General features: G+C 41.4%; 1 protein-coding gene across 1 annotated transcript in view; it reads right to left on the bottom strand.

Annotated features, from left to right (window-relative positions):
• Positions 1–13,242, bottom strand: part of nkain2 (sodium/potassium transporting ATPase interacting 2) — a 116,295-nt gene that overhangs the window by 75,023 nt on the left and 28,030 nt on the right. The gene's annotated exons all lie outside the window — the stretch shown is intronic.

Genomic DNA, 13,242 nt, shown 5'->3' with positions numbered 1-13,242 from the left:
ACACATCCATGTGTATTTCCATGCCATTGACAAGCCATGCTCAAATTGAAGCCCTGATCAAATGAAACACACTGTTGCCTTGAATTAATTACATTTCTCTGGGTTTGAACATCATTGGAAAGATGAAGGATAATGGAAGTACACAAGTCCACAAAATATACACCGATTAGGCATAACATTATGACCACTGACAGGTGAAGTGAATAACACGGATTATCTCTTCATCATGGCACCTGTTAGTGGGTGGGATATATTTGGCGGCAAGTGAACATTTTGTCGTCAAAGTCGACATGTTGGAAGCAGGAAAAATGGGCAAGCGTAAGGATTTGAGCGAGTTTGACAAGAGCCAAATTGTGATGACTAAACGACTGGATCTGAGCATCTGCAAAACTGCAGCTCTTGTGTGGTGTTCCCAGTCTGCAGTGGTCAGTATCTATCAAAAGTGGTCCAAGGAAGCAACAGTGGTGAACTGGCAACAGGGTCGTGGGCGGCCAAGGCTCACTGATGCATGTGGGGAGTGAAGGCTGGCCCTTGTGGTCCGATCCAACAAACGAGCTACTGTTGCTCAAATTGCTGAAGAAGTTAATGCTGGTTCTGATAGAAAGGTGTCAGAATATGCAGTGCATCACAGTTTGCTGCATAGCTGCAGACCAGTCAGGGTGTCCATGCTGACCCCTGCGCACCGCCGAAAGCGCCAACAATGGGCATGTGAGCATCAGAACTGGACCATGGAGCAATGGAAGAAGGTGGCCGGGTCTGATGAATCACGTTTTCTTTTACATCATGTGGCTGGCCGGGTGCGTGTGCGCCACTTACCTGGGAAACACATGGCACCAGGATGCACTATGGGAAGAAGGCAAGCCAGTGGAGGCAGTATGATGCTTTGGGCAATGTTCTGCTGGGAAACCTTGAGTCCTGCCATCCATGTGGATGTTACTTTGACATGCACCACCTACCTAAGCATTGTTGCAGACCACGTAACCCTTTCATGGAAACGGTATTCCCTGATGGCTGTGGCCTCTTTCAGCAGGATAATGCGCCATGTCACAAAGCAAAAATGGTTCAGGAATGGTTTGAGGAGCACAACAATGAGTTTGAGGTGTTGACTTGGCCTCCAAATTTCCCAGATCTCAATCCAATCGAGCATCTGTGGGATGTGCTGGACAAACAAGTCCCATCCATGGAGGCCCCACCTTGTAACTTAGAGGACTTAAAGGATCTGCTGCTAACATCTTGGTGCCAGATACCACAGCACACCTTCAGGGGTCTAGTGGCTAACGCGTCAGGGCTGTTTTGGCAGCAATAGGGGGACCAACACACTGTTAGGCAGCTGGTCATAATGTATGCCTGATTGGTGTATAACATAGGCTTAGTTGTTTTTAGACATTTCAATGCAAAAATGTAACAGATAATGCCTTTAAGTAGTACTACGCATGCTCCTCAGTGTAAATGTATCCAAAACACAGTATTGAAATTCAGACAGAAATTATTTTACACTAGATGGCCCCTTATGGCATGTGTTTATCGCTAACCCATCCTATCATTTGAATCGGATGGGACACATTATGGGCTTTACATTAAGTAGGCCCAATATGTAAAAATGTAATTTAACAATACACAAAATTTAATCAAATTTGCAAGAGTATTTTCAGTTTTTGTAAACTGTTTTTGTGGAGCAGTCAAAGAAAACTGTCAGCCCTGATCACAGTACACTGCACGAGTTGCCAATATCTAATATTGAAAATATTGGCCCAACAAATCAGTCCAACTTAACACTTGTCACAGCTCATAGATCCCTGTCCAGATTACACATACTTGATTAATCTGTTTTGCACTTTTGTTGGCCCGTCATAATGTCAGTTTTTATATATCTGGCTGCCATGGCTGTCAACAGATGGAAAGAGAGGATGGAGGCAGTGTTAGCCAGTTAGCAACACCCTGTAAGTACCCCGATGTGTCATGTGGAACAACCGAGATGGATCAAGATGGCAGCGTGTTAATGAAAGCTGTGCTGTAGAGGAGCACTCGTAGGCTGTCATTATGGTCACTCATCTCTATACTACTGCTCTAGACAGGCTACTTAGAACTGTGATGAGCAACTGCTGGCCCACAGGCAAAATCCAGTCTCTCACCTAATTTGCAATAATAAGACCCAGCACCTGAACAAATTCTGACTACAATTTAGGTCCCACGGACGTCCGACATACTTAAATGGCATGTCAGTGGAAAGACAGACAGATAGACCTTACGGAAATCTTGTTTCTGCTACATAACCAGAAATGCCACAGTGGGAATTGCCTTTTTTCTGCTACTGTGTCTGCTTCACTTCTTGTTCTTTTGTCGTTTTATTCTCAGCTCAGAATGTCAATGACAAAGTGCTTCAGTGCTGCAATACATTCAGGTTCTTGCTCACTTGAAACGAGTATCAGAGCACCATGGTGCCACATGTTGAGAAGCTGTTTCAGCCCAGCAGGCAAGATGAAGACGTTTCAAGGTAGACAAGATGATTTCACCTATTAACTCAATGGGCTGTGCTGTGTTCGGACCATTGACTTAAAAGAGTTTTCATTTTACACTGAAACAATCTACTGTATGCTGAAAATGTTTGCATTCCCTCCACTTTACGGTACTTTGGATAAAAGCCATTAAATAAATGGTATTTCTTATGTATTGCTGGTCCTATTATGGTTTGTTGAAGACCATTGAGTTTTGAAGGTCATCAGGATACCTGTGTCTTTGTCTGATAACAAAGAAGGGTAAGAATTGTAACAGAATAATAATCAAAATGAGTTCATATTTTTGTAACATTGCCATTAATATTAATCAACACACCATTCTGTCAAAGCTTCCTCTGTATTTGTCCCCGACACAGCCTCTTCCCTCTGCCCCTTTCTCCCATCACAAGCACCATGGATCCATTTCACATCTCCTTGTGAATTAACTAGAGTGATTATTATTCCTATGAAACATTTCTTTATGTAAACGTGGCATTTAAATGTCAGAAACACCGGCTAATCAGTTTGGTATTTCAACAGATCTTCCCTCTCTGTCTGTGACTGTCCACCCCTCTGTCTCTATCTATTTCTGCCGCTGCTCTTTTGTTTCCTGACGGCTGGATGCTCTTTCTTTGCCTGGAAATAACAAGGACAATAAGTCTGGTTTGAAATCTGTTTCTGTAACTGTAAATTTTTGTAGTGTCATTTGAATTTTCTTTCTTTCTAAGATGATCAAAAGCTGTTTTTGATTTTGATTGATATTTGATAATTTTTTGGATGGAAACTGTGAAAAACAACAGGGGAAAGATACTGATTTGGACTTGAAATTTCAGCTGAACGTGAAATTTGAATTCTTCTCACTTTACATGTAATTAAAATGATATGATTCTTCCATTATTTTGAAAGAAGATAAAACAATTTTTGGTCATATTTGTGGAAGCTGCATCAAAAATTCTGGCCTCTGGACGGGCGTTTCCCATGGCAGCTGCTGACAGATATTTGAAAGCTGGTGTTGCTAAGAAATGCACTGGGCTTGTCTACACTGAAAAGAAAACAAACCTGTAAAAGCGACAAAGTCACATCTTAAGTTAGCTAATGTTAACAAACCACTAGCTTACTATCGAGGTCATGATTTATGCAGATTAGTTAAATAGCTTTTTACTAACATTAGCTAGCAGATGTAACTAGCTAGCTAACGACTGATGTAGATTTGCTAGCTAGTTAGCTAGTACTTTGCTAGCAAAATACTAACATAAGCTAACTTAAAATGTGAGTATGTTGGATCCTCCAGCAACCTTTAACCATTTTTAAAATTTGGTTCTCTTTTTAACATAGACAAGCCAAGCACATAGCATGTCTACAGAAAGTAGTACAGAAAGTACAGAAAACAGGAAAGGAGAAAGTTGACCTAATTTTCCAAAAGGAGCATGACTTTGGAAGAGTCAACTGATTTCCCTGCAAAAATTTCACCATGTTGAGTGCTGACATAGTGGATAAAGGCCTCAAATTTTCGTAAGTCAGAACCAAAAGTTCACATCCCTGGTACACAAGTACACTGGTTGCTCAGTTGGTAGAGCGTTCACCCCACTTACTGAAGCTGTGAGTTCTCTGTAGTGGCAGTAGTTTTGAGTCTGGCCTGTGGCCCTTTGCTGTATGTAATCCCCCACTCTCTCTCTCCCCCATTTCCTGCCCTCATTTCAGCTGTCCTGTCAAATAAAGGCATAAAAGCCCAAACAAAAGACTCATTTTGACTAAATTACAAGTACAGAGGTTAAAACATGTATTTTTAAGCAAAAGTAGGTTGACTTTAATTTCAGTTTGACTTCTCTTTCAAATTCAAGTTCGTTCAGCCAATCAAATTAGTTGGAGTTTGTGAAAGAAGATCCGAGTGTCACCTCAAACTGTGAAGCACAATTTGATGCCATGTCCCCATCCCAAAATGCAGGCAGAGGGAGGGTTATTTATAGCAGTTGCAATTGAATGGTGCACACACAACAATACACCCACATGCATTCAAGTCTACACAAACCCAAATACACACAGTTAAGCGCACAGACACACAAAGCAAGCACCAGACAACATGGTTACATAGATCCACACACATGCGGGGCTGTAGGACCCTCTCTCTTCGCAGACTATCAATCAGATATCATTAGACTGCCTCTAACAAGAACATGTGTGTATGTGTGTATGACATGTGTGTCGACCCTGGGCTGATACAGAGCTGAATGTGTAATTATTAATAATTGCAGCCTGCAGCAGAAGCTCTTCACAGTTATTTACCATGATTGACCAACTGATTATGATGAATAATGATAATAATACACATCATACAAAGAAAATCACCTGTCTTTCTTTTTCTATCTGTTCCCTTCTTCTCTTTCCTTTTTTTTCTGGCCTGATCTCCCTCTCTCTGATGCTCTATCTATGCCTTATCAATCAGACTATGTAGTAGCAAATTTAATGTCTTTGATGGAAAGCCTGTCCATCTGTTTGTCTCCTTGTTGCTGCCTTTGAAAGCCTTCTCTTCCTCTATCTGTCTGTCAGATTGCCTTTTTTCCCTGTCTGATCTGGGCAGACCAAAAGAAACGCTGACATTATCAGAGGAAGGCAGAAAGAGTGAAATGCTTGGATTTGTCTCGATATGTTTTATCTGCTCTGCTGCTTTGATCTGAACTGGACCAATTTTTGACAAAAAGCACATGAAGAGAGGAGAAGAAGACAACAGAAGCTGGACAAAACGCAGTCAGGATTAGGTAATTCATTCAAAGATAGAGGAGTGGCAGTTCTTTAAATTTCAAATTATACTTCTGATCCATTATTCAGAGCTACATGATGGATCTTCGGAGCTGTTAGGGGGTAAAACCTTGTTATGCCCTGTGGTTGTGCGTTCAAGAATTTTGCAGTGAGCTGTATGGCTGCAGTGATTTCAAATAGATGTCAGGGAGTTTCAGTTTGTGCAAACGTTTTTGTTCTTTTGCTTATCCTCTCCTGGCTCTTTAATGGCCTGGGCTTCCTCTGCTTATTGCCTTTTCCTTCCTTCTTTATCTTCCAACCCTCCCAGTGGCTCTCCCTTTCTCTTTTCTTTCCTTTATCAGAAACCTCTGTCCTCTGTCTTGCTTTTTGCTTGTCAGTTTTTCTTTACCCGTCTCCTCTTTCTCTCTCCTTCCTCTTTTTATCTTTACTTCTCTCTTTCTACTCAATCATTTCCTCCTCTCCTCATCTTTTGCTGTTTCTATCAGCCTTTTTCTCTCTTTCTTTCTTGCCTCTGCTTCCATTATCTCTCCTTCCTCGTCTCTCTTCATCTCACCCCACGCACCCCTGGCCTTCCCTTGCTCTCTTAAACGGTTTGTCTTACCATTCACCACACACAGGCACACACACACACACACACACACACACACACACACACACACACACACACACACACACACACACACACTATTATAATTAAGAGTTCCAAAAGAGTTCTTCTTGAAGGGCTGAGGTTGTACCCAGAACTATTTGCTTCTGAAGAACCCTTTTTTGAACACAGGTTTCATCAAGTGTTCTTTGTAAGACTAAGGGTTCCATTAAGAACTGCTTTCATCCAAAGAACCCTTTTTGGAAGTAAGAGTTTCTCAAAGATTGCTAAAATCTCTTTTATCAAGGGTTCGTCAAAGATTCTTTGTACCATAATATAGAAGACTTTTTGGTAGAAATCCCTGGGTAGGTTCTAAATAAAACCCTTGCAATATAAAAGGGTGTTCGGAGAACCCCCTGGGTGTGTTCTAGATAATACCCTTGGAATATAAAAGGGTTCTTGATAGAACCCCATGGGTGGGTTCTAGATAAATCATTTAGAATATAAGAGTGTTCTTGGTCAAATCCCTCTGCATGGGTTCTAGATGCAACCTTTGGAATATTATAGTGTTCTCAGTAGAACCCCCTGGGGGTTCTTGTTAGCACCCTTAGAAACCCAGAGGGTTCTGGGTGGAACCATTACACCACAGAAGGGTTCTGTGTAGAACCTCTAATAGGGGGTTTTGTATGAAACCTTTCACAGATGGTTCTAGGTGTAACACTTCATGTTGGATTCTAGGTAGAACACTTTGAATGGTTTCAAAATGTAACCTTTATACCTTTAAAAAAGGCTCTTCCAGGAACCCAAAAGAGTTCTCCCATGGGATCAAGCTGAGTAAGTCTTTATGGTTCTAGTTAGCACCTTTATTTCTCAGAGTGTACCATCCCTCCTCAGTCAGTTTGTAAATGAATTATCAGCCCACCAGTGGTTTTCCGTTCGTACACTCTTATATCTTAATGGCCGATCTATGCAGGCAGTGCTTTTATGAGGATAAAGTGTGTGTGTGTGTGTGTGTGTGTGTGTGTGTGTGTGTGTGTGTGTGTGTGTGTGTGTGTGTGTGTGCTGGTTAGAACAAGAGAGGGGTTCAACTGCTGCATGATAAATAGGACGTATTAGGAAGCACCTCCATTGCACCCAAGGGCTCTCGTTGTGTGTGCATGTGTGTGTGAGAGCAGCGTGTTCATGTTAAATGTGTGTGGTTCAATATACAAGTCAGTATTTTGTACGATTTTTATGTGTGCATGAACGATGTAATGGTGGTGCATGCAGTGTGTGTTTAGTGTGCTAGTAAGTGTGTGTGTGAGTGTGAGGAGTAGCGGGATATGTAGAGTGGAAATGACACCAGACAAACCCACAGATGGACGCCCAGCGGGCTAAGAAACATTAAGGCTGCACAAACACATTAACACACACACAAACACACACAAACACACACACACACACAGAATGGTAAGTAGAAGTTCTCCCTCTCTGAATAACCTCATGGGAGCTGAATGAAATCAGCCACATCATTGGTGGTTGGGGTATGTTTATATAAACGTGTATAAGACAGGAATACAAGTGAATGTGTGTTGCATAATTTTTGGTAAAAGTGATTAATTTTAGTTTATAAATAATATAAACGGAACGAGTGTGATTCACATGCTAGTTGATTGTATCTAGAGAACAGATAGCAGCCTGAAAACACAAGCTGTTCCCCAAAACTGTTTCGGGCCCTTCAGTAAGTCAGGAGACAATAACATCAGTGTGCTTTATTGTATTTGGGTCTCGGGCCAAGACTGAATTAACTTTGTGTCTCGGGCTGAATGGGGGACATGAAAAGAACCTGTGGTGTCCCAGCTGACAATGAACTGCGGGCCAACTTTGTCACCTTATTTAAATGAGCTTCATTGTGCTCTCGGAGCTCATAGCATCAATGGGCGCTGGACACTTTATTCCCTCCTGCTCGCTGTTATGAAGCAGAAAATGTGGCCATATTTCCATGATATTACTCTGGGTGCTATCACCGAGGCCGCTTTGCTGATCGCCCATTCACTGTCAGTGGAGCTCATCCAGTCAGTCCCGGTGCATGTGGACATGAAGGCTCGTCTGTGTGTGTGTTTACTGTACAAAAACGCCCACGAGCAGATTGCACTTAAGCCATTTACGATGCTGTGAATCTGGGAGCCTCTGCAGCTTTCCATCAGCAGGCTACCTGCTACTACAGGCTAAACAGACAGCTGGGTGAGCCTGCTCTCTGCTTCCTGGCACACTTGACCTGGTTTCCAAACTGGGTTGTGTCTGTGAGTCCTTAATTTACCTGTGATTTGTTTTGCACATTGTTGCTGGCATAGCTTCACAGAAACCGACTCATTTGTAGGACAAAATAGGGCTGCAGGTGCTGACTGAGTCATAACAAGAATAAATTAGAGCACAAATGAATAAACATCAACTTTGATCAATAAAATTACATTTTATACTTGATCATTAATTTGATTACCTAGATGTATGGATGTATAGGCATACAGACAGACAGATAGACAGAAAAAACTCGCCACAGGGAACACAATAAACAATACAGTAACAAGAGCAGCAGTTCATTAGTGTTAGTGGTTGTTTAGGGCAGTGATGGTAAGGGGAAGCTGTTACTGTAACACACTTTTTTACAGATCCGAGATCTGTGTCTGCAGCCAGATGGGAGTACACTGAGTTCAGTGGGTGGCTGGGGTCATGTGCTGTGGTGGTGAGTGCTTTGCATGTGATGCCACCGTCAATGAGGGCTGGTAGATTGGGAGTGGACCAGTAAGAACAGTCAACGGGATCCACACTTCTTTCCCAAAAACGGTCATGTTTACTTGCAGTGGAGACTAGAGTTGTTCTAATAATGTTATCATTATTTGAAAATGCCTCTGACACCACCTAAAATGAAGAACTGGGTAGTGGTGAGTATGTTAGTCTGTGCACCGACCTAATACTACATAATGTATTACCTCCTAAATGGAATCCTGCTACTTCCCAGCAGTGTCCCATACACCAAATTGTATTGTCAGTGAAGGAGAAAAACACCAGTTTGACTTTGTCATCAGATCACATTGCAAAGTACAAGTATTATTGTAGCAGAAGCTCTCCAAAGTTTGTGTACGGAGGAGGACTAATCTGGTCAACTGTGTATTTCGCAGTTGGAATGTCTCCAGGAGTTGCTGGTGTCTTAGCAGAGCTAAGGCTGATGCTACAAACCTGACAAAGTTACTGACTGACTACTGACTGCACACACACTGCTATTTTAATCTTAATTTCATGGCTTGGTTTGTTTTTGTGGGGAACTTCAGTTCTTGATTCTTGAGTCGCCTCTCTTTTGTGATTTGACTGAACTGTTTTAGAGATGTTTTTGTTAATGCACTGATTTCAGAATGGCGCTCTGTGTCAGCCATTGTAACAATATACAAAGTTCAGGCATCAGAATCAGTATTGGGAAGGAAAAATTGGTATCAGAATCCTGTCCCTAGTGGGGACAAGACAACTTGTCTATAGATACTTGACAAGTTCTTGTCAAGACAAGACAACATGTTGACGTGAACATGGACAAGAGCATAGACATGCATCATTAGCTGCTGGATATATAAAATGTCCCAAAACAGTGAAACATCACAGTTTCTGGAGCTCAAGGTAGCATCATTATATTTCTTGTTTTGTCTGGTCAACAGTCCAAAACACAAACATATTACATTTTTCAAACCTTTACAAAGATAAAACAAATTAAAGCAGTAAATGCTTACATCTGAAATAGTGGAAAGAGCAAATTGATGACATTTTTGCAAAATAAATTACTTAAACAAGTAGTACTATGTATGATTGCATGTGTGTTTGTGTTCATGCCAGAGCTGCTGCCAGTATTGCTGTTTATGTGGTCCTCTAAATGTTCCTCTGTAATGTGATTTATCAACCACTTCAATCCATAAAGTGTGTGTGTGTGTGTGTGTGTGTGTGTGTGTGTGTGTGTGTGTGTGTGTGTGTGTGTGTGTGTGTGTGTGTTTCAGCATCTGTGCCTGTGTCCATCTTCCCCCGGAGCCAACTAGCCACTCCAACTGTCACACTACTTAAAGATATTACTCTTTAGCAACCAAAAAAACCCCAGCTTCAGCATTGTCTGCCTGCACCAAACAAAAGCCCCACTGATTTTTCTTCTCTACACAGACCAAGGGATAGAGTGAAGGATGAGTGTGTGTCTGGATGTGTGTATTTGTGTCACTACATGTTTGTTTTTCATTAACCTAATGGCATAGGAAGGGAGTCAGCACTTCAGTTTAGTGGCTATCTGAGATAAGAACTGTAAACTTTACTGATTGAAAATTCATTTAATTTTAATTATTATAAATGCTGTATTTTTCTGTTTAAATTTGTTTGTTTTCTGGTTGGATTTTGGCATCATCTTTGGTGTCAACCTCTTACTACTGTCTTTGCCATTACACTGATCACTGTGCCAGCTAGCTGCCCAGTTTCTTTATTAATAACCATAAAAAGATTGAATCGCTAATGTGTAATACCACTCAGCAACAGAGCAAGAGTTTTATTAAATGAAAATGTCATTAAGACTAAATGGCATGAGTATGGAACAAGGATCTGAGAGTTATAATAAGCCCAGAGGAATTGTTATGTTCTCCAGTAGACTGTTTGTTGGGTTACTAATTCCTTTTCTGTAAAGATTAAAATACTGCAATCAATATACTGTACAAACACATTACATGTATTCTGAGCTTAACTTGATACAACTGCATGAATATAATTCAGTTGCACCAATCACACTATATGCATCAAGATAGTTTCTTGACTACAGTAGCTGTCAGCTGCAGGGACTGTGTACATGCAGTGATGCGGGTGGATTTTGTCTTGTTAAACTGAAAAATATGGCTCCAATGTTTGTCCCAGACAGATGGTTCTTGTCTGATAAACTTGACAGTGCAACGGCGGAATGGTCCCCAGATCACTAATGATCCATATTTGCAAGATAACTGTGCAGCAAAGCAAACTGTAGCAAAGTTAATTTGGTATCGATATTTAATTTTAAGGTGCAGCGTGGGGCTCTGCTTTTGTGCTTGGAAAGTTTCAAAGATGCAATTTCTTTTCCCTGAAAATTGGGAGCTAAAATCTGAGGAAGTCAATTCTGTGGAGCTGCTTGAGTGCTGCCACACTGAAGCTGTTAGAGTAAATAATACAAGAACCAGCAGATTGTAAAATGCTTCTCTTCCCAGTATGCTAATGCATTGTTTCCTGTGCACTAACAACATTCCATGCTACTAGTCAACTTTAAGGACCTACATGCTGTGCTTATGGGTGGACTTACTCTTGTTGATCCCCAAACTATTATTAGCATTACTTATAATATAAGGAATTATGCAGACCTTTGACCTAAAACCAAGTGACAAAAGCGCACTTTCCTCAACCTGTGATGTGGCCAGGATGAATTACTGGATGAAAGTCTGGTCACTCCAGCATTTCAAATAGCAGAATGTGTTGAATGTAACTTTGATCCGCAACCTTGCACTGCTGACTAGTAGCAAGCTGTAACCTTTAAAAGGACGGAGAGCAAGAGATTCCAAAGATAGAAGCTACCAAATGTTCAAGATTAAGGGTGGGTTCACACCGGCCTTGTTTAGGGCTGCAGAACTCTAGAGCATATACCTTCTTGGTGCAGTTTCTGTGGTTGGTGTCAATACCAAACTCAAACTCTGGTCTGGACTAAACAACTGAGACTGTCAGGTTAATGCTGTTTGAACCAATCACAGAAGCAAGCACCATTGTATAAGTCATTAATTTGTTAAACAATGTTTTCTGTTTTGGTGACTGCTGAACTAGAAGTGTGCTTGCTGCCAAAATATCAACTGGCAAGGGATAAACCTTGACCCATGAGACATTTAGTGTTTCTCCTACTATTGTAGGTTCTCGTGTCTGTGCAGGAGAGCAGAGAGAAAGGCATTTTTAAACATCTCTGCGTTCAGCTCTCAGAACTTTCGTAGCCTCTAACTGAATCCCTGTGGTTTGAGGTTTAGTGTTGTTCGGTTCATTTGGTCCTGACCAAAAGGACTTGGTCCTGGTCCAGTTCATGTTCACATTGACTTTTCAAACCAAGAGGAGGAAACATGCAACTTTACAGACTGACAGGTAACTCGTTGATTGGACAGTTTTGGCGATTGTCAGGACCCACATGGGAAAATCAAATTCCCATGACTGACAGAAGTTTACGCAGCACTTAAATGCTTGCAGACGTGTATATTGGAGGGCAATCGACAACCAACCAGTTCTATGCATTATTTAGCAAATTGCAGCTTGTTATCAATAATGACTGACAGATAGAAACAGAATGAAAAGGAGGCACCTTGTAGCCACCAGGACACCTCGCTGACATGCTGTGGCTCGTATGTGTGCAATGTCCATACATAAACAGCTCGCTGCAGCGCTGTGTCTGCCAGCCCTGCTGTATATCTTTCTATTATTGAGTTTACAGAAGTGTTGGCAGAAGAAAAGAATCAGGAGAAAGCACCGGGATTTTTGTTTCCCCTTGTTCAGACAGAGAGAGAAAGAGAGAGAGAGGGATGGAGGGAGGGGGACAGCACACCTGCCCTTCACTTGACTTTTTAAGGTGTGTGACATACAGTTGTATTACCGTGGAATTGTTGTCACACACTTTTTAATCAGACAAAGCACACAGGGTAGGATACAGCAGTTGTAACAACCTTTGACCTGTTAATCAGCTATAACACCTACACTGATGTACTTGCCTGTTACTAAGTGAATTTCATAAATATAGGCTGCATCTGTCTTATCAATTATACGATCACGTCCTGAACAGATTTCACAATCAGCTGATAGATTTATTAGCAGTTTTGGAATGGTGCTAAAATCACATCATCCATCATAAAATCCTGTGGTTGGTTCATTTGCTTTGACACCACAAGCGAATCGCACCAGAGTTTGTTTGGAACAACCTTTTCAGGCGGACTCAGTCTGTTTTTTTTTTCCACACCAAAGTTTGACTGACAGCTTTCACACCAGCCCAAACAACTGGACTAAACAAGCAAAACAGTCCGTTTTAACCTGACCAAATGAGGCAGATGTGAAAACGCCTTTGGACTGGATCCCTGTTTGTACATATGCACACAATTTATTATAAATTATGCAATTTTTGGGACATTACATAGACTTACATTAATTTCCTGGAGACTTACTCTAACCCTACCCATAACCACTACTTATGGGTAAGACTAACTCTACCCTTAACCTAACCCAAACCTAAGCCACTGACCCAAAATTGTAAATTTTTCCAACAGCTTTTGTCCTCAAATGCACCTGCCATCCCCTGTTAACTGGTCTTGAATCTGAAATAGGTCCCTGAAAATAGTTAAAGTCACACCCCCACATGCAGACACA

The sequence above is a fragment of the Lutjanus erythropterus genome, chromosome 15 (genome assembly GCF_056507025.1).
Source record: "Lutjanus erythropterus isolate fLutEry1 chromosome 15, fLutEry1.hap2, whole genome shotgun sequence".
NCBI classification, from domain to species: domain Eukaryota; kingdom Metazoa; phylum Chordata; class Actinopteri; order Lutjaniformes; family Lutjanidae; genus Lutjanus; species Lutjanus erythropterus.
Note: the sequence above shows the minus strand (reverse complement) of the source record. Positions and strands in the feature narration are given on the sequence as shown.